This window comes from Ranitomeya imitator, chromosome 6 (assembly GCF_032444005.1).
Source record: "Ranitomeya imitator isolate aRanImi1 chromosome 6, aRanImi1.pri, whole genome shotgun sequence".
In the NCBI taxonomy this organism is placed as follows: Eukaryota; Metazoa; Chordata; class Amphibia; order Anura; family Dendrobatidae; genus Ranitomeya; species Ranitomeya imitator.
This window is the reverse complement of record NC_091287.1, coordinates 109,144,747-109,166,165: the sequence shown is the minus strand read 5'-3', so window position 1 is coordinate 109,166,165 and position 21,419 is coordinate 109,144,747. Positions and strand designations below refer to the sequence as shown.

General features: G+C 43.6%; 1 protein-coding gene across 3 annotated transcripts in view; it reads right to left on the bottom strand.

Moving 5' to 3' along the window:
* The window catches only part of RARB (retinoic acid receptor beta), a 985,731-nt gene that overhangs the window by 884,328 nt on the left and 79,984 nt on the right, over nt 1-21,419 (bottom strand). The gene's annotated exons all lie outside the window — the stretch shown is intronic.

Genomic DNA, 21,419 nt, shown 5'->3' with positions numbered 1-21,419 from the left:
CTCTCCACACTCCCACTGTCGAAGTGTCCCTATCCGACAGCCCCTCCAGCACTATCTCCACCCCGACTTATTCAAATCTATAAAGTTTTGTGTTCAGCCAAATAATTGTTTGCTTTGTGTTGCAAAATAAGTTTATTTATGTTTTAATTTTTTTTTTAAATAAAACTGTTTACAGCTATTTTGTATTTTCTTTCTAAGGTATTGATAACACTTTGGTTACACAAGGTTTATTGGTTAGAGGTTTAACACTTTGGGTACTGCCCAAACAGGTACAAAACTTTGGTAAAATGTTAAATCTAACAGGTACACAACTTGGGTAAAAGGTTAAATACTTTGGGTACTACCAAAACAGGTACACAACATGGGTAAAAGGTAAAAAAGTTGTTACTGGGTTCAAGACAAATTGTTCAAACTCTCTCATCCTGCCAGTCTATTCTTCCTTCAGGTGAAATAAAATATTCAGCGAATTGATCACGAATTCTGGAAACAGTCGCAGAACTTCTATACGTTATGTTGCTATAATCAGCCAAGGTGATTTCGTCAGAGTGGTCCTCAATGGAAAGCTGTTCCTTGGATATAACATAATTGTGCAGGACAACACAAGCTTTCACTACCTCATCCAGTGTCTGTCTTCAAGTTAATAGATGTCAGTAGAACTCTCCATTTGGCGGTTAAGATCCCAAACGCACACTCCACCATTCTCCGTGCACGTGTGAGTTGGTAGTTAAAAATTCTTTTAGTTTGGGTTAAGCCACGACTGGAGTAGGGTTTCAAAAGATGTTCTGAAAGCTGGAAGGCTTCATCCCCAACACAAACAAAAGGCATTGGTGGCTCAGAGGTTTGAGGCAGTGGTCTTGGAGGGGGGGAATTGAAAAGTTTGTCCATACAAATGCCGCCCCATAGAAGACAGTTTGAAAACTTGGGAATCATTAGAGCGGCCATACGCCCCAATATCCACCGCTACAAATTTGTAATCCGCATCGTCGATGGCCATCAGCACGATGGAAAAGTACTTTTTATAGTTGAAATACTCGGATCCAGAACCAGCTGGTTTCACGATACGGATGTGTTTCCCATCCACCGCGCCCAAGCAATTGGGAATCTGACACACTTCCTGGAATCTGTCAGCTACTTCCAACCAAGTCTGCATTGTGGGATGTGTAATAAAATCATCGTGCAAAGAGTCCCACAGTGCACTGCAAGTGTACTTTACAATTCCAGAGATGGTTGAAATTCCCAGTCTGAACTGGAAATGCAGTGAAGACAGGGATTCGCCAGTAGCTAGGAATCTGTGAACAAAAGCAAGGCAGAAATTACTAGAAATTCAAAATATCAATCAATGAAAGTGCGCTACAAGAGTACATAAAAAAAGAATGCTTACCGAAGAGTGACCATCAGACGCTCAGCCGGTGTAATGGAGAATCTGCAATATGCATCACTCCTTCTTATTAGATGTTCAATCCGCTCCACCAATACATCAAAGTTCTCGTCTTTCATCCGCATATAGCTGAAAAACTTCTCTGGGTCTCCTCGTAGCTCCATGTATAAAGTAGAAAAGACTCCCCGCACAAACGGCGTCGGCGCAGACGCATGATGCGCTGTCTCTCTCGCTCCTTCCCAAAAACAATTGTTCTCAATCGATTCGCCTCCACGATTAAATCCACGTTGTTCTGCAGAATCTGCCCAATATTGCCGTCCATCTTGCTCTGTATCTTGCTCCTCTCCAACCTGTCACTGATGGGCTGCAGGAACACTGTATATATTCGTTTTCAGCGGGCCAATCACATTTCTGCCTGTCAGGGGGCGTTTTTAAAAACCGGATCCGTCAAAAACCGGATGGAAAGACGGAAGGAACGGATGCAAACCGGAAGGAACGGATCAGGTTTTCCACCGGATCCGGACAACGGATCAGGCAGAAAACCGGATCCAATTCTTCCGGATTTCACAAATTACGCCGGATCCGACTCTGCGGAGCGACGCCGGAATCGGCATGGCGCCAAAAGCCAGATGTGTGAAAGTAGCCTTAGTGAGAATTCAACAATAGTATAAAAGAAATAAAACAGGCTAAAGTAGTTTGTTACTTTTTAACTGAAAATTTAGGCCACCAAACAGAGCACGGCACCCTAGTGAGTGTCCAGGCTTTCGACCTTGGTGAAAATAACTAATACGGTGCATAATTTGACATATAAAAAAAAAAAACATTTCCACTCCTTTTATTCACCTATTTCTTGTACATGTCACATATTTGTCATGGAAATAACATTACATTTTGAAATCCCCTAATTACAGACTGCAAGTAAAAAAAAAAAAAAAAAAAAGCTGTAAACTTCGCTCTGATTACTACAAACTCCACAGTAAGTGAAAATCCAAATGCAGCATTAATCGACCGGCGATCCACAGCTATAGCTAAACACAAATGAATAGAAGTGCGTCACAAAATGTCATTTTTCGGTTTCGGGCTGAAACTGTATTTTATAACAACTTTGGTCATAGTAGCTTACCTTTACACTTTAAATGTTATGGAATTATCAAAAGTAGCAATAATTGTCATATAACTTTCAGTGTAGGTTCACCTTAGGTGAACTGTCTAAGGTTGTGTTCACATTTGGATTTGGCCTATCATCTACTATATAATTATCTAAGGGTCACTTCCGTCTGTCTGTCCCGGATATTCATTGGTCGCGGCCTCTGTCTGTCATGGAATCCAAGTCGCTGATTGGTCGTGGCAAAACGCCCACAACCATTGCCACGACCAATCAGCGACGGGCGCAGTCCGGCGGCAACATGGCCACTCCTTCCTCCCCGCAGTCAGTGCCCGCTCCGTACTCCCCTCCAGTCAGCGCTCACACAGGGTTAATGCCAGCGCTAATGGACCGCGTTATGCCGCGGTGTAACGTACTCCTGCTATTAACCCTGTGTGACCAACTTTTTTACTGTTGAGGCTGCCTATGCAGCCTCAACAGTAAAAAGATCTAATGTTAAAAATAATAAAAAAAAATAAAAAATCATCATGTACTCACATTCTGGCGCCTTTCCCGCTGCTCGCGACGCTCCGGTAACCGCTCCATGCAAGCGGCAGGTTCCAGTGGCAAGGATGGTATGCGACAAGGACGTGCCATGACGTCACGGTCATGTGACCGCGACGTCATCACAGGTCCAGCGCCCATACCAACCCTGGGACCGGAAGCTGCCCACCATATTGTTTGCAATATACTACATGACTGGGCAATATACTACGTGGCTGGGCAATATACAACGTGGCTGGGCAATATACTACGTGGCTGGGCAATATACAACGTGGCTGGGCAATATACAACGTGGCTGGGCAATATACTACGTGGCTGGGCAATATACTACGTGGCTGGGCAATATACTACGTGGCTGGGCAATATACTACGTGGCTGGGCAATATACTACGTGGACATGCATATTCTAGAATACCCGATGCGTTAGAATCGGGCCACCATCTAGTCAGATACATATATGGCTAAGCTCCCCGGAGAGCGCTATGTTGGGGTTTCTGTCAGAAACCCTGAAATGTTTTATGCTGACGGGAACCCGGAGAGAGGCATTCACTTGAGTCACTTTGGGTCCTGTCGTTCTTCTGTCCTGTCAGTATTCGTCGCTTTCAGATGTGCCTAAAGACGTGGCAAACCACTATGCTAATGCATACCTATACTCAGATAAGGCAAACAACGCGTGATTTAAAGGAATCTCAGCAAATTTATGCTACATAATCTGAGAGCCTCATGGCGTGGGGGCACACAGCCTGATTCCAGTGATGTATTACTTATTGGACTGCAATGAATTATCAGAATATATGTATATTTTCCAATTTTCTCTAAATAATATTTTTTTTAAAGTCTTGATACACGCAAAGGCTGACACTTCCTGTTTTCTGCAGTTTATTTGCTTTGCTGTTCAGGCTTGGACAGCATGAGCAGAGTCATAATATTATTAGTATTACTAAAGTGTGATTAAGCAAGGCAGGACAGTAATACCATAAACACCAAAATAGCATCTCTCCTGCCATTCTCTGGAAGAGTGGTTGTAATATGCTTTCACAGAGACTGTATTAGTTTATCATTTTACTGTCAACTAAGTGCCTGTTAAGGCTGCGGCCGCAGACGCGGCCGAGCCGATGCCTCCATGTCGCCAAACCATGACGACGTGGGCGGGCATCCCAAGTGGGAATGCAATGTGGACCACATAGAGTATCCTGGACCTACCCAGACTAGGGAAAGGCAGCGAGCAGGGTCTGTGGCAGGTGAGCAGATGGCAATGTGCAGAACTAGATTACACCGCTCAACTTCAGGTATGAAGAAACAAAGTTTACTTAAATGAAAACACAGTAAATAAACAAAACATAATGATGTCAGGATCCGGATTCAAAAAATATCAGAGTCGGGTACACGTCTCAGGATAACAGACGAAGGCAGGAGGACATCACGGGTTGATGCAGTCCTGGGTTATCTGGCACGGGCATACTAGGAGGACCTCACTCTCAGGCCTCGGGCGTAGCACAGGCTCAGCAGGGGAACATCAGACACCGATCCAGGATAGACGTCATTGCAGGGTGGACCCCGGGGAACCGATGGAACATGGGATCCCAGGCAGGAAATCGGGACACAGACTGAACATCAGGACATCAAGACACGGACTGGACATCAGGACACAGGCTGGACATCAGGACATCGGACACAGGAAGGACATCAGGAATAACGGATAGACATCTAGGACACTGGCGTGGCAGCCCAGGTCATCGGCTGGGACAATAGTGTGGCAGCCCAGGGCATCAGTTACATCAGAGCATCGGACACAGGAAGGACATCAGGAATACCGGATAGACATCTGGGACACTGGCGAGGCAGCCCAGGTCATCGGCTGGGACACAGATGGCACGGGACCAGGCAGCGGTGGTCATCAGGTTCCCAGTTACGGCCATCAGGGTCCGGGCATCAGATCCAGGAAGGAACTCAAGCGTGATAGTCTGGCGGTGCTTGCACAGAAACTGGGCCAGACAGGGTTAGCACTGCATAGCAGGCTGAGCACAGCATAGTACGAGCTCAAGAAGAGCACCGGACTCCATCTTTAAAAGATGAGCCCAGAAAGTTCAGACACTGGGTACGGGGTGTCAGACACAAAAGGACTTCAGGAACATAACACAGAGGACAGTTCAGACAGGACCAGGTACTGGATATGTAGCCTCCAGGATAGGCAGATCTGGGTATTCTGCCCCCAGAACAGGCAGAAAAAACAAAACATAAACGGACTGGATATGCAGCCTGCAGGATAGGCGGATCTGGGTACTCTGCCCCCAGAACAGGCGGAATTACAAGATACTAACGGGTCTGGGTACTCTGCCCCCACAACAGACGGAATTACAAGATACTAACGGGTCTGGGTACTCTGCCCCCAGAACAGACGGAAATACAAGATACTAACGGGTCTGGGTACTCTGCCCCCAGAACAGACGGAAGACAGGTATCAGCTCTCCCAGAACAGACTGCAGACAGAACGGGAAGGCAAGGCTCAGAAACGCAATGCAATGCTCTGGCAATGCCCAACAGGAAAGAGGGAGTTTATATGGAGCTGCCCCTCAGCAATAGGCTGAGGGAGCAACACAGGTGCACACGCAAACCCTAATAAAAGCAGGGTAGGTGTGGCCGCGCGCACCCTAAGCACAAACAGAAACCACCACAGCACAGACAGCACAGGAACTGTGAACCAGGGCACCCGGCAGCGACTGCTAGCCTGAACACACGTGGAAAGCCATGCACCAGAGGACCTCTCAATCCGCGGATAGTTTCCACAGCGGAGCCACGGAACAGGGAACCGAGCCGCATCCACACAGGTAACAGACAACAGTATCCCTGCACATTAGGGGGAGAGGATAAAGGGTTAAAGCAGAGACATGCAGAGTAATGCCGAAGTAACAAGGTATAAACCCGGCGGTGTTACAGTGCCATTCATTGCGGATGTCATAAAGCACACTCCATCCTGCTCTGTATACAGGCAAGCTTTGGTTCACACTAATAGTGTTCTCCAATGATCACTATGTCAGGGTTTCGGTCGGAATCTAAAGCAGCGGAGAACCATAACCCCAACGTAACTGTTCACATCACTGAAGCTAACTGAGTCCCTGTTTACACTGACCTCTGCTCCGTCATGGTAATAGCCGTCTTTTTCAGACATGCACAAGAATGTGGCCAGAAAGGGTCTATAATTTTTTGCTTAGAGCTTTAAAAAAAAAAAAAAATACAAAAAAAGGTTGTTGTTTTTTTCCTTAATGACACAATGTATACAACAGTACAAATGTATGTAAATATACTCGTATACCCAGACACTTAGATATGTTTGCAAATATATTCTCATGTGTTTGGATATGTCTGGTACAGACTTCCATTCTAAAACATTTTAGATTGAGCACGTACAAGCCTATGGATACAGATCAGTGGCACCACCCGGACTGAGTAGAGGTGTAGTGTGAATTCTGCACAATCCGGGCTGCAGATAAGCTAAAGACAAGAAAACCTGCACAAGGAAACCCAACTGAACAGACAGCGTGAAAGTAGAAGTTTGCTGTCCCAGCACAAAGAGATGCATGGGTTTAATCACCAAGAGAAGGCGACGCTTCATACATTAATGAGGTGTCTATATACCGCGTTGGCTTTCTTATTGCTAAATTACAAATGATAAAATGTTCAATAAAGCTGAACATTTACACATGGTACAAAATTCAATTTCAAATGTAATAAAAAGTCATGAATGTTATTAATTACATTTAATGATAATAAAAGCATGCTTACTGAATTATGGCTTCCCTTGCCATCAATATAAACAGCACATGTGTGTCATATCACAATCCCAGTCACCACTATGTCGATAGCTATTGCCCCTCAGAGACACTTCTGCTTTCCTCTGGTTCGATAACTGCACTTTAATCATGTTAGCATTCGCCGGTCACCATTCCTCCTGGAATGGAAACATAGTGGACAGCAGTGGGGTACCAAGCGCTACAGCAGAATTAATTCACGGCCCCCAAATTACCCGTCAACCTGGCACACAGTGGATTGTGAGAATGAGGTTGTAGGAAAAAAAAATAAAGGATTGTGACAATGGCTGAGGGGCGAGGGCCGGGATGTCAAACTCAAACACACATTGGCCAAAGATTAAAAGGATGGGCAACCTTGACATTTATAAAAAAAAATCTAGAATTTATTAAGTTTTTCCTTATCATCAAACGGAAACAAACTTAAAGGGTTCGTTCCACGAACAAAGTACATTTTAATTCATAAATCTTAGACGAAAACTTTGGAATGATATAATATGTTGTGTAAGAGCACAATGGCCTAATTTAAATATCTAATTACATAGGATAAAAACTCTGAATACTACAAATAATAAAATATATGATGCCAACAAACGTGCCTCCCAAACACAGTAAGATACCCCCAATGTACATACGGTATAATGACCCTATTGCAGCCCCCCAACCCTCCTCTCAACCCCACCCAGTATAATGGGCCCCACATAGTCCTCCATACAGTATAATAGGGTCCTGCATTGTCCTCCAAACAGAATGGGCCCCACATAAAAAAAATTACCTCTCCTTGCTCCCCTGCTGCTCCGGTCTCGGCAGCGAGCGGTCTGAAGGTCTTCACTTCTTAACACAGTGGGTATGTGGTAATGATGTCATCCTGCCAACTGCACTGAGACCTCAGATGCAAAGGGATAAGGATGGCAGAGGGAACGTCAGGATGCCGACACAGTGGAAAGTGCAATGCTGGATGTGGTGTCGCGGGCCGAATATATTCACCCTGAGGGCCAGAGTTTGGTATATATCGTCTAGGGTGACCTGTTATCACAGGAAGAGAGGGTCGGACACAAGTCAGCTTTCTTTATTTTCCTATATGCTAAATATAGAGATAGGCAAAGTAAACTGACTAAAGTTGTTTTTGTAGCTTCTAAAGAGAATTTATCCTTAATTTTTCCACCTCAGGTTTCTGTCGGCTCAGTTTTAGCTAACAGCCAATCTCCTTTCTTGAAATTACCTGGGTCAAAACCTTATGGATCAAATATTTATCGTATATCACAGGACAAAACTAAACTAAATCAGTAAAGAAAAATTACATTCAATCAAACGGCAAGACTTTTTATAAAGAAATTTCCAACCTTTAGGCCGGGGTCACACTTTGCAACTGCAATGCTAGTCTCTCCTCAATACCCGCTCGGGACCGGAGTGTGAGGCTTCATTTATTTCTATGCAGCTGAATGTTCCGGTTTGAAACGCCGGCGGCAGTGCCGGGTATTGAGCTGAGAGACTCGTGTGAGTTTCTTGCATTGCAGTAGCAAGTGTGACCCCAGCCTTAAAGGGAATCTGTCAGCATGTTTTTTACTATTTAACCTAAGAGCAGCATAATATAGGGAAAGAAAGCATGATTTCAGGGCTGTGCCACTTACTAGGCTGTGTGTGATAGTTTCAATACAAACAATGTTTTATCAGCAGGAGTTTATCAGTGACGGACTAGGTTTCATGGGCATGGAAGTCTAGATAACCTGTGTAACCCTGCCCCCACCACTGTTTGGCAGCTTGCTGACTGGTCAGTGTACACAAAAAGCTGCCAATCAGTGGTGTGGTCGGGGTTATACACAGCTCAGCATTCTGACCACTGATACATCTACAGCATAGAAAACAATGATTCTATCAAAACTACACTGAGAACTCCATTATGCTCCTCTCAGATTATATAGCATAAACCTGAAGACAGATTCCCTTTAAAAGGTAAATAATGATGAACTTCAACAACATATTGTGATGTAAAGGTAACCTGTCACTATATAAATGCAGTGCAATCTACAGGCATCATGTTATAGAGCAGGAGGAGCTGAGTGGATTGTATATAATTTTGTGAGAAAAGAATCAGTATAACCCGTGTTTTAATCACGTAATCCTTTGCTCTTCCTAGGATTTTTGGTCCAGTGGCCGGTCCTATCAATGACTGACAGCTACAGTTAGGTCCATATATATTGGGACAGAGACAATAGTTTTCTAATTTTGGTTATAGACATTACCACAATGAATTTTAAACAAAACAATTCAGATGCAGTTGAAGTTCAGACTCAGCTTTCATTTGAGGGTATCCACATTAAAATTGGATGAAGGGTTTAGGAGTTTCAGCTCCTTAACATGTGCCACCCTGTTTTTAAAGGGACCAAAAGTAATTGGACAGATTAAATAATTTTAAATAAAATGTTCACTTTTAGTACTTGGTTGAAAACCCTTTGTTGGCAATGACTGCCTGAAGTCTTGAACTCATGGACATCACCAGACGCTGTGTTTCCTCCTTTTTGATAATCTGCCAGACCAATCAGTTTGGCTGCATTTGGCTGGATCTGAGCACACAGTATGGCTCTGAATACCTCAGAATTAATTCAGCTGCTTCTGTCCTGTGTCACATCATCAATAAACACTAGTGACCCAGTGCCACTGGCAGCCATGCATGCCCAAGCCATCACACTGCCTCCGCCGTGTTTTACAGATGATGTGGTATGCTTTGGATCATGAGCTGTGCCACGCCTTCGCCATACTTTTCTCTTTCCATCATTCTGGTAGAGGTTGATCTTGGTTTCATCTGTCGAAAGAATGTTCTTCCAGAACTGTGCTGGCTTTTTTAGATGGTTTTTAGCAAAGTCCAGTCGAGCCTTTTTATTCTTGATGCTTATGAGTGGCTTGCACCGTGCAGTGAACCCTCTGTATTTACTTTCATGCAGTTTTCTCTTTACGGTAGATTTGGGTATTGATACGCTGACTTCCTGGAGAGTGTTGTTCACTTGGTTGGCTGTTGTGAAGGGGTTTGTCTTCACCATGGAGATTATTCTGCGATCATCCACCACTGTTGTCTTCCGTGGGCGCCCAGGGCTTTTTGCATTGTTGAGTTCACCAGTGTTTTCTTTCTTTCTCAGGATGTACCAAACTGTAGATTTTGCCACTCCTAATATTGTAGCAATTTCTCGGATGGGTTGTTTCTGTTTTCGCAGCTTAAGGATGGCTTGTTTCACCTGCATGGAGAGCTCCTTTGACGGCATGTTTACTTCACAGCAAAACCTTCCAAATGCAAGCACCACACCTCAAATCAACTCCAGGCCTTTCATCTGCTTAATTGAGAATGACATTATGAAGGGATTGCCCACACCTGTCCATGAAATAGCCTTGGAGTCAATTGTCCAATTACTTTTGGTCCCTTTAAAAACAGGGTGGCACATGTTAAGGAGCTGAAACTCCTAAACCCTTCATCCAAGTTTAATGTGGATACCCTCAAATGAAAGCTGAAAGTCTGAACTTCAACTGCATCTGGATTGTTTTGTTTAAAATTCATTGTGGCAATGTCTATAACCAAAATTAGAAAAATGTTGTCTCTGTCTAAATATATATGGACCTAGCTGTATAGCTGTATGCACTCTTATCCAAAGATAACTATCTACAACATGATAACTGTAGATTGGACTGCATTTTTATGGTCACAGGCTCCCTTTAACCCCTTTCTGACATCAGGCGTAATAGTACACTGATGTCGGACTCCCTCCCTTTGCTGTGGGTTCTGGCACTGAGCCCACATCTTTCCCGGCACACGTTTTGAACAGCTGACATGTGCCTCTAACAGCCGCAGGTGGAATCGCAATCCACCCGTGGCTGTTAAGTAGTTAAATACCACTGTCAAACTCTGACAGCAACATTTATCACTCATTTCCGGCAAGAACGTCAGAAATCCCGCCCATCGGTTACCCCGTCACGTGATTGCGGATCACCAATGGGTTGGCATGACGACCAGAGTTCTCCAGCAGTTGGTTGTCACTGCTGGATTGCTATGAGCACCACCCGGTGGTAGGCGCTCATAGCGAGTGGGTATTTCTGCTACATACAGGCAATCTGATCATCGCCTATATGTAGCAGAACTGATCGGATTATGGCAGCTTCTGGTCTCTCATGGAGACTATTGAAGCATGCCAAAAGTAAAAAAACAAACAAACATGTTTTTAAAAATATAAAAAAAAATAAAAAATGTTCTGCTGGGAGCCATGTGTGTGGCACTACCCTATTTAAACCCCCTGCAGTCTGTTCCAAGCTGCCAGTTATAGGTTTATACTGACTCTGGTTGGTACCTTGTATGTGTACTACCCTGTGTGAGGGCTTACTTGTTGCGCCCTGAGCAGACGTTTTTACTCATACCATTTTTTGTACATAAGATCTTGTACATAAGATCTTTTGATCGCCTCTTATTGCATCTTATTGCAATGTTGCGGCGGCACAAAGACCCATAATTTCGATTTTTTTTCTGGCTACACCGTTTACCGTTTGGATTAATTTATTTTATATTTTGATAGATCTGACTTTAACAAAACCAGCGATATCAAATGTGTATTTTTTTACTGTTTTATTTTTAATGGGGAATAAGGGGAAGGTAATTTTAACTCCTGTTTTCTTTTCATATTTTTACACATTTTTTTCATGTTCTATTGTATTTATTAGTCCCCTTTGGAGTCTTCAGCAGTACTTTGGGCTGTCACAGCAATCCATTGGCGCCTTGCCGAAGTGCCGATGGGCGCATGGGGAGATGCGTCCACTCTCGGCCTGTATTATATGCCATTGTGAAAGACTGACAGCAGCATTAAACAGGTTAAACACGGGCTCCACTCTACTTGCAGCTGTTAAAGGCAGATGATGGCTGAGTGATTTGGCTATTGGAGGCAGATGATGGCTAAATAATTTGGCTATTGGATGCAGATGATGGCTGAAAAATTTGGCTATTGGAGGCAGATGATGACTGAATAATTTGGCTATTGGAGGCAGATGATGGCTGAGTAATTTGGCTATTGGAGGCAGATGATGGCTAAATAATTCAACCATCAACTGCCAGGAAAGATGTGGGATCGGCAGGGAGCCGGCATGTGACTACTGGTAAAACTAAATACAAACAGTAGTTAGGAGGACTAGACAGGAACTCTGCTTCCTCACTCCTCCTGGTTACATAGAGGATGACAGTGGCTACTGATAGGATTCTATCTCAGTAATGTAACTTGCTGTCTCCACTGAATACAGACGTTGAGTACCGCGGCCGTCACACGAGTTGGTGTGAATGCATTCACTTCAACAAGTTAATCAAAGACTAGTGGAGGGCCACAGATCTGAGGATGAATGAGTGCAATTATTGAGATCATAGGTTTGTTTATTATTATTTTATACCATTTCCTCCATTTAGTCACATTTTAACCCTTTCACACGTGCTACATTTGAAAAAAAAAAAAAAAAAAAAAAAAACACTCCTCAAATAGGTCACAATAAAAACTGAAAGTTCAGTTTGGGACCAGTGCATGAAAGCATGTGAAGATGACATTTTAGGAACAAGTGCAGTGCCCGGTTAATAGGGAACTGCCCAGTACAAAAATACTGTTCAAATAGAATGATGCCAGGAGGCTGTGAACCTCTCCTGCTTCACATCCAAATCAAGATGTACCTTCGTAAGAATGTCACTATCTTGATTAAACAGAAAGGCAGAACTTGAAGCAAAGTCATCGCAGGTTATCCAAGAAAGTTGATAGCATTTAAAACTGTGTTTAGTCTCTTCTGCCATTTCAAGCATGGCTGCACTATTCTGCTATTAGCAAAGTAGTGAAATCTGTGCCAGCTCAGCTCATTCCCTCTACGGAGGAGAAGCCGTGCTAAGTGATCTTCAGCGCTGTGTGATACTTACCTCACATCTTTTTGGTGGTTACTTAACAATTTATTTATTTATTTATTTTAAAGTAAACACATATTCATGATATTTGAGCATATTAAAGGGAATTTGTCACTAAGTTTGTGGCATATGACGTAGAGGCAGAGACCCTGATTTCAGCTACAGTTAGGGCCAGAAATATTTGGACAGTGACACAAGTTTTGTTATTTTAGCTGTTTACAAAAACATGTTCAGAAATACAATTATATATATAATATGGGCTGAAAGTGCACACTCCCAGCTGCAATATGATAGTTTCCACATCCAAATCGGAGAAAGGGTTTAGGAATCATAGCTCTGTAATGCATAGCGTCCTCTTTTTCAAGGGACCAAAAGTAATTGGACAATGGACTCTAAGGGCTGCAATTAACTCTGAAGGCGTCTCCCTCGTTAACCTGTAATCAATGAAGTAGTTAAAAGGTCAGGGGTGGATTCCAGGTGTGTGGTTTTGCATTTGGAAGCTGTTGCTGTGAGCAGACAACATGCGGTCAAAGGAACTCTCAATTGAGGTGAAGCAGAACATCCTGAGGCTGAAAAAAAAGAAAAAATCCATCAGAGAGATAGCAGACATGCTTGGAGTAGCAAAATCAACAGTTGGGTACATTCTGAGAAAAAAGGAATTGACTGGTGAGCTTGGGAACTCAAAAAGGCCTGGGCGTCCACGGATGACAACAGTGGTGGATGATCGCCGCATACTTAATTTGGTGAAGAAGAACCCGTTCACAACATCAACTGAAGTCCAGAACACTCTCAGTGAAGTAGGTGTATCTGTCTCTAAGTCAACAGTAAAGAGAAGACTCCATGACAGTAAATACAAAGGGTTCACATCTAGATGCAAACCATTCATCAATACCAAAAATAGACAGGCCAGAGTTAAATTTGCAGAAAAACACCTCAAGAAGCCAGCTCAGTTCTGGAAAAGCATTCTATGGACAGATGAGACAAAGATCAACCTGTACCAGAATGATGGGAAGAAAAAAGTTTGGAGAAGAAAGGGAACGGCACATGATCCAAGGCACACCACATCCTCTGTAAAACATGGTGGAGGCAACGTGATGGCATGGGCATGCATGGCTTTCAATGGCACTGGGTCACTTGTGTTTATTGATGACATAAGAGCAGACAAGAGTAGCCGGATGAATTCTGAAGTGTACCGGGATATACTTTCAGCCCAGATTCAGCCAAATGCTGCAAAGTTGATTGGACGGCGCTTCATAGTACAGATGGACAATGACCCCAAGCATACAGCCAAAGCTACCCAGGAGTTCATGAGTGCCAAAAAGTGGAACATTCTGCAATGGCCAAGTCAATCTCCAGATCTAAACCCAATTGAGCATGCATTTCACTTGCTCAAATCCAGACTTAAGACGGAAAGACCCACAAACAAGCAAGACCTGAAGGCTGCGGCTGTAAAGGCCTGGCAAAGCATTAAGAAGGAGGAAACCCAGCGTTTGGTGATGTCCATGGGTTCCAGACTTAAGGCAGTGATTGCCTCCAAAAGATTTGCAACAAAATATTGAAAATAAAAATATTTTGTTTGGGTTATGTTTATTTGTCCAATTACTTTTGACCTCCTAAAATGTGGAGTGTTTGTAAAGAAATGTGTACAATTCCTACATTTTCTATCAGATATTTTTGTTCAACCCTTCAAATTAAACGTTACAATCTGCACTTGAATTCTGTTGTAGAGGTTTCATTTCAAATCCAATGTGGTGGCATGCAGAGCCCAACTCGCGAAAATTGTGTCACTGTCCAAATATTTCTGGCCCTAACTGTATGTATGTATCACTGGGCTGCTTGCTGCAGTTTTTATAAATTTAGAGTTTTATCTGCTGCAGATCTAGCAGTTCTCTCTGAATGTGGAGCTCTGTATAACCCCACTCACACTACTGATTGGCAGCTTTCTGCGTACACTGTGCATAGCCAAAAAGCTGCCAGTCAATGGTGGCGGCGGGGGTATACAGAGCTCATGAATATGGAGGACTACATGGCAGGAAGTTTACTAGCCCAATAGTAAATCTAAGGGCTCATACTCACTTGCGTGAAAAACGGCCGCGTCTCGCAGGTTAAAACCCGGCTCTGCCGCCGGCAGTCCAGAGAGGAGCGTGCAGCCGCACAGCATTCAGCATTACATGGAGCTGCACACTCCGCTCCCAAGTGCCGGCGGCAGAGCCGGGTGTTACCATGCGAGACTCGGCCGTATTTCACGCAAGTGAGTATGAGCCCTAATGCTAATAAAATGGTGATTTTATCAAAACTATGTTACCAAACCTATAGTAAATAGCACAGTGACACATGGCTAGAATCAAAGTCTCTGTCCCTACATTATGCTGTCCTCAGATTAGGTAGCAAAGAAAACCTGATGACAGATTACCTTTAAAGTAGTTCGACTGTGCTTAACTGAGGGCACAACTATGATAATTTACTCCAGTTTGATCCAGTCCCTGAAGTAGGCCTGAGGTGGTCTGCAGTCCACCTCCATATCAGCACCCCTGCCTGATCTATTGCAGCACCATTTCTTACAGAAAATAAAAATAAATCAAGACCACTAATTTTTACATTAATTTCTTGAACTGTTTGCTCGATGCACTGCTCGGATTTCCTGCTGGGATCCTCAAAGTCTCTTTGGGCACTGAATTATGAGAGTAAAAAGGCTGCCCCTTGTGGTTCTTTGTTGACATAGCTGCAGCGCTGATATCTCTTCCATGCACTGGACTGCTGCAGACACGAGCCTCTGATCTAGAAAGCACCAGAATTCGGAGGTCAGTGATTAGCTGCAGCGCTGATATCTCTTCCATGCACTGGACTGCTGCAGACACGAGCCTCTGATCTAGAAAGCACCAGACTGCGGAGGCCAGTGATTAGCTGCAGCGCTGATATCTCTTCCATGCACTGGACTGCTGCAGACACGAGCTTCTGATCTAGAAAGCCCCAGACTGCGGAGGTCAGTGATTAGCTGCAGCGCTGATATCTCTTCCATGCACTGGACTGCTGCAGACACGAGCCTCTGATCTAGAAAGCACCAGACTGCGGAGGCCAGTGATTAGCTGCAGCGCTGATATCTCTTCTATGCACTGGACTGCTGCAGACACGAGCCTCTGATCTAGAAAGCACCAGAATTCGGAGGTCAGTGATTAGCTGCAGCGCTGATATCTCTTCCATGCACTGGACTGCTGCAGACACGAGCTTCTGATCTAGAAAGCCCCAGACTGCGGAGGTCAGTGATTAGCTGCAGCGCTGATATCTCTTCCATGCACTGGACTGCTGCAGACACGAGCCTCTGATCTAGAAAGCCCCAGACTGCAAAGGCCAGTGATTAGCTGCAGCAGTTTCATGTTGTGGAGCAGATGTTACCGCTGCAGCCATATCATGCAGAAAAGAACTCCAGGGAGCGGCAGAGGGAAGCATTGCTGGGACGGCGACGGATCCGTTGCTATTCGTTTTTTTTTTTTGACGGACACAAAAAACGTTACTTTGTCAGTTGTCTCCGGCCGCCGGACAAACAATTTTTGACGGATCCGGCGAATGACGGATGAAACATGAGGCTATCTGCCGCTAATACAAGTCTATGAGAAAAAAACATATCTGGTGGCATCAGTCGCTGGATCCGTTTTTTTCAAAATTCGATGGATTGCGACTGATGGCAAAAACTGATGTGTGAAAGGGGCCTAAGGGCACAGTCAGGCGGCTGTATGTCTCACGTGAGGATCACACCGCAATCTTCGGACTGGCCGGCGGCTCTCCTGACCCCAGAGTGACATCTGCATAGAAATACATGCTGTCCCGCTCAGGTCAAGAGAGCCGACAGCCAGTCCGAAAATTGAGGTGCGATCCTCACACGAGTGAGTAATCTTAGGATAGACAGATCCTCTGGAAAAAAAAACACAATCCCAATAGCAATTATTAATAAAAGCAGACTGTAAACCGGCCCCCCGCCGCTTTGTTTAAAGACACCGGAGTGGTTTCATGGAAGAATGAATGTTCGCCTTACCTACAGGGTTCAGCCAAAAGTCAACAGTAAGTAAACCACAATGTATGTAACATGAACAGGCTTGGAAACGCTGCTTGTAAACTAAGGTGGTCTAAGAAATACGAGCTACACAATTCGATATCAATATTGTGCTGGTGACATGGAGAAACACCACTTCGATCCACTTTGTGTGATCCAGAAACAAAAGTCTGACATTTATATGGGACGCGTTTAATATGCACCATGAGACACTCACACGCTGTCCTCTGATAATAGCAAAGTGGGCAAGAAGTGCACCAACAGCACAGATACAGTATTCTATAAAACGGACACGTGTCTAACCCAAAATAACAATCTTTCCCATCATGGGGCTGACATCAGGGACTCCCCCGACTGATAAAGGAGGGTCACTGGGATTGTTCCTATGCTGTTACAAAGGAATATTCTGCCTTCTACTGCAGGTTTTAACAAAGCTCCTTGCGACATTTTGCATTAATTAACTAACAAGTCTGCATGGATATAAAACAGCAGAATACGTCCACATGGGCATACGATAGCTGAAATACAAGCATAAAAGTAATGCAATAGGACACGGAGCAGGCGCAGTAATTGTCCTCACTTCTGACTCAAGAGTTTCTTATTTTTTTAGTCTGCTATTAAACTAAATGCAATTTAGATTCACTGAGAATTCCAGGACCCCCTGCCAAGAGCCTTTATTTGCCTCAGAAGTTTTATTATAACCAATATATTTGACTGCTGCACTAAACATGACCAGCTAAACTTCTCATCTGGGGTCTATGAGGCCATAACAAATAATCAGAGACTACTAAGCATTCCCCGAGAAAGTTCTTCCGCTCCACATGATATATTGCACAGCGTCTCATAAATAGATGTTACACAAAGTTTAAGGACATAAATATTATCATACCTGCCTGGTAATCTACATACAGGTGAAGGGGATCCTCAAAGGTGTAGGTCTGGATGTGCAGAGCTGGTAGAGTGCAGAGAACAGCAGAGCTGGATATACTGGACATGGAAGAGCAGAGCCGAGTGTGCAGATGACACCAGAACGTGGAACAGTAGAGCTGAGCATGTGGGACAGAATCTTGGAAAGACCGAGCTGAGTATGCAGAATGACACCTTGAACATGGAACATCAGAGCCAAGTATGATGGATAATATTCTGCACATGGAATGTCAGAGCCTTGTATGTCGACAAGTAACTTGGAACAACAAAGCCGAGTGTGCAGGCAGTTACCATGGAACAGCAGAGCAAAATCTGCAGCTAGGCATCTTGGAACAGCAAAGCTGAGTGTTTACAGCAGAGCTGGATTTGGGTGAGGTTACTTGTGACAGTGTAGGTGTAGGAGAGGGACATCAGATTTGTACACCAGGTTACCATGGAGGAAGCAAATCGCCAAAGGAGCCAGGACAGGTGAGAAACTCTAGATACTAAGCTCTTAATTTATGCTGCCATTTTTTTATAACGTTTTTCTGTAAGTGTCTGGTCTTATGTACAACACATTTAATATCCATTTATCCATAATTCAAAAGTATTTGTTCTCAAAAAGTGGAGCGATCACACATCGTGCATGGACCCTGCTGGGTCCCCGTAAGGTATCAATCAGAAGATATGAGGAATTAAAATGACCCGGACCGGGAGAGCAGTGCCAAGGCATTATAAGCTTTCATAGTCAGAACAAATTAAAAGGTTCACCACTTTATTACTTTACTGATACTAATTGAAATCGCTTTAATTCAAGCAAATTGCACTGAATTTCTTTTGCTATATTTTGTGGCAATACCATTACGGATTCATGTGGACCTAAGTGTTGGGTTACAAGAACACCACAGATAGAAAACACTGAGAAAACGAATGTAGGTCTGGAAGAACGTCGGGAAGTTTCTGAAGTAACTGAGATCTATAACGAATTTAACATCAGGGTTTAGATAAAGGGCCAAGGTTTTCTTTGTCTCCTCCCTAATGCAGTCAGAAAAAAGATGGAAGGTTCCTTCTACAGCAAACTGCCCACAACAAGTCCTACCCATTCTCCGCATTCCCTATATTTTTTATACAGGTTTAGCTCTGGATAAGATAGGAGAGAAACACACAACTGATTTTTACTTAGACATTATAATTGTTTTTTTCTTTCTTTGGATCCCCCAAAAATACATAGAACAAAATGAAATGGGATAGCATCATCTTATTGTCCAGTGAAGATAACTTATCTGTCCACCAGCCCATTGGGACCTGATGGGCAGAACAGGACCCTTTACTGTCCTTAGATTGGGGCCGCAGTGCACATGCCTGAGTGCAGCTCCATTCATTTCCTGTGCAGATGTTAAAGGGAACCTACCATCAGGTTTTCACCATATAACGTACGGCCACCACCTTTAAACCTTCTTCTACAACATACTTGCGCTTGCACAGGAGCGAGATTGCGGGACACCAGGAGGATGATGTAGGACGCGTAATCCACATGAAGCTAGGAAGGAGGACAGCGACTGAAGGAAGGGAGGAGGAACTGAATGAAGATCAGAGACATCCATAGGACAGGACCGCGCCATCTGTGAGCATAATAAAAGGCTTTTTTTAGGATTTGTAGAAGGGATTGGAAACTTTGTTTTACAGCATTCTAGTATGCTGTAAAAGAGTGCTTTACGGTTTTGGCCATATTTTATATGGGAAAATTGTGGCGACAGGTTCCCTTCAGGTGCTGTGCTCTGCTTTGTGAATGGAGCGGCGGATCAGGCCTGGGCATCGTCACTCCATTCTACAACTCACAAAGTGCTTTGTACTGCTGATCCGTGACGGGCCCAGGCCGGACCTCCACCAATCCATAAGTGATCACCTATAGTGATGAGCGAGTATACTCGTTGATCGGGTGGTCTCTGAGTATTTGTAACTGCTCGGAGATTTAGTTTTTGTTGACGCAGCTGCATGATTTACGGCTGCTAGCCAGGATGAGTACATGTGGGGGTTGCCTGGTTGCTAGGGAATCCCCACATGTAATCAAGAAGACTAGTAGCTGTAAATCATACAGCTGAGGCAAGGAAAACTAAATCTTCGAGCAGTTACAAATACTCAGAGACCACCCGAGCAACGAGTATACTCGCTCATCACTAATCACCTATCCTTTGATAAATACGTTTTCCTAAATATTTATTTTTCTATCTGCTACTAAATTCACTGACTGCACTATAGCTGCCGACTTAGCTTTATCCCTACAATTACTAGGAAAAAAAAAAATCTGAAAGTTAAATTATTTTTCTGCAGACATACAATGAAATGATCTCTAAACATAAATGTTAGATCATCGATTCTCCTTTTTCTTATTACCATGAGATCAAGGTACATTTATAGTCTCAGCTGCCTAAACTGTTTTACAAATGTTCGGGATACGGCGACGGTTTGGAAATCAATGCTTGCTTAATCATTTTTCCCAGTAGAATCTAATTATTCACAATTGATTTGAGCAATGAAAGGTGTATCATTAACAGGAGTCGTCTTCCCATACCTCTCAGATGAATTATTGAATTCTGAAAACAAAATTAACTTAAGCAATGTCATTACTTAGCGAGCGATGCCGCACATGATAAAGTGACAGTGACATATTTATACATGTGGAGGACAGAGCAATTAGGCACGAATGATTAATCTGATAGATGCAACTTCTCCAAACACTCAGTGGGTGTTAATTAAATATAATCAACAGGAGCGGGAAAACTACAACTTCTGAGAACTTCATTTTCACGTTAATTTAAAGAATTTTAATTTTAATTCGGTTTCCAGAAATAGCTGCTATACAATGAGACAAAAGCACTGACAGCTATACAATGTGAGATCAACGGAGCATTATCACACAAGTAAATGAACAGAAGCACAGCAGCAGAGAAACACAGAGATGGGACACTCACTTTCAGAAGGTTCGTACTATAGAAGCCCTGTTACACTATTCCCAACACTAATTAGAAGTGAAACAACTGGAGAAAAGTGTAATAAGTGCTTTATAAATCATCCCAAGCGCAGAATCTACAATACAATACTACCATAAATCCTGCACAAGATTCCATACATCTATACCAGCGACTTAGAGAACATAGGAGAGACAGATATAGACAGTGCAAACTTAGTTTAGACCAGGGGTCTCAAACACGAGACCACCGAGGAGGCTTCATGCGGCCTGCAGGCACCAGAGCTGCCGTCACCTCCGTGCCAGTGACTCTTTTCAGCTCTCTGCACCACAATGCCAATACGAGCTACCGACCAATCAGACGCCGGCAGCTGACGTCGGGTAGCGGGTTACATCACCGTCATACGCCGCACAGGCTGCGGGATGAGGACACACTACTAGCCTGCGGCTTACAAGAACACATGGATGTTGTTTTTTTGGCACAAGGTTAGGGGAGGCTGGGTTTTTATGAAGCTGGGAAATTTGCATCACCTGGCCTTTCCTAATGATAATCGTGAATAAGCCAAAACCCTAACAGGCTAATTGAGGTCTGAAAACCTTGGACACAAATCTCCAAGGGTGCCCAAACTTTTGCATTGGCCCATTTTCCAATTTTGTAATCCTTAAAATGTAATATATATATATATATATATATATATATATATATATATATATATATAATACTTTTTTTTGCCTAAAATACAAAAGAAATGTGTCATCT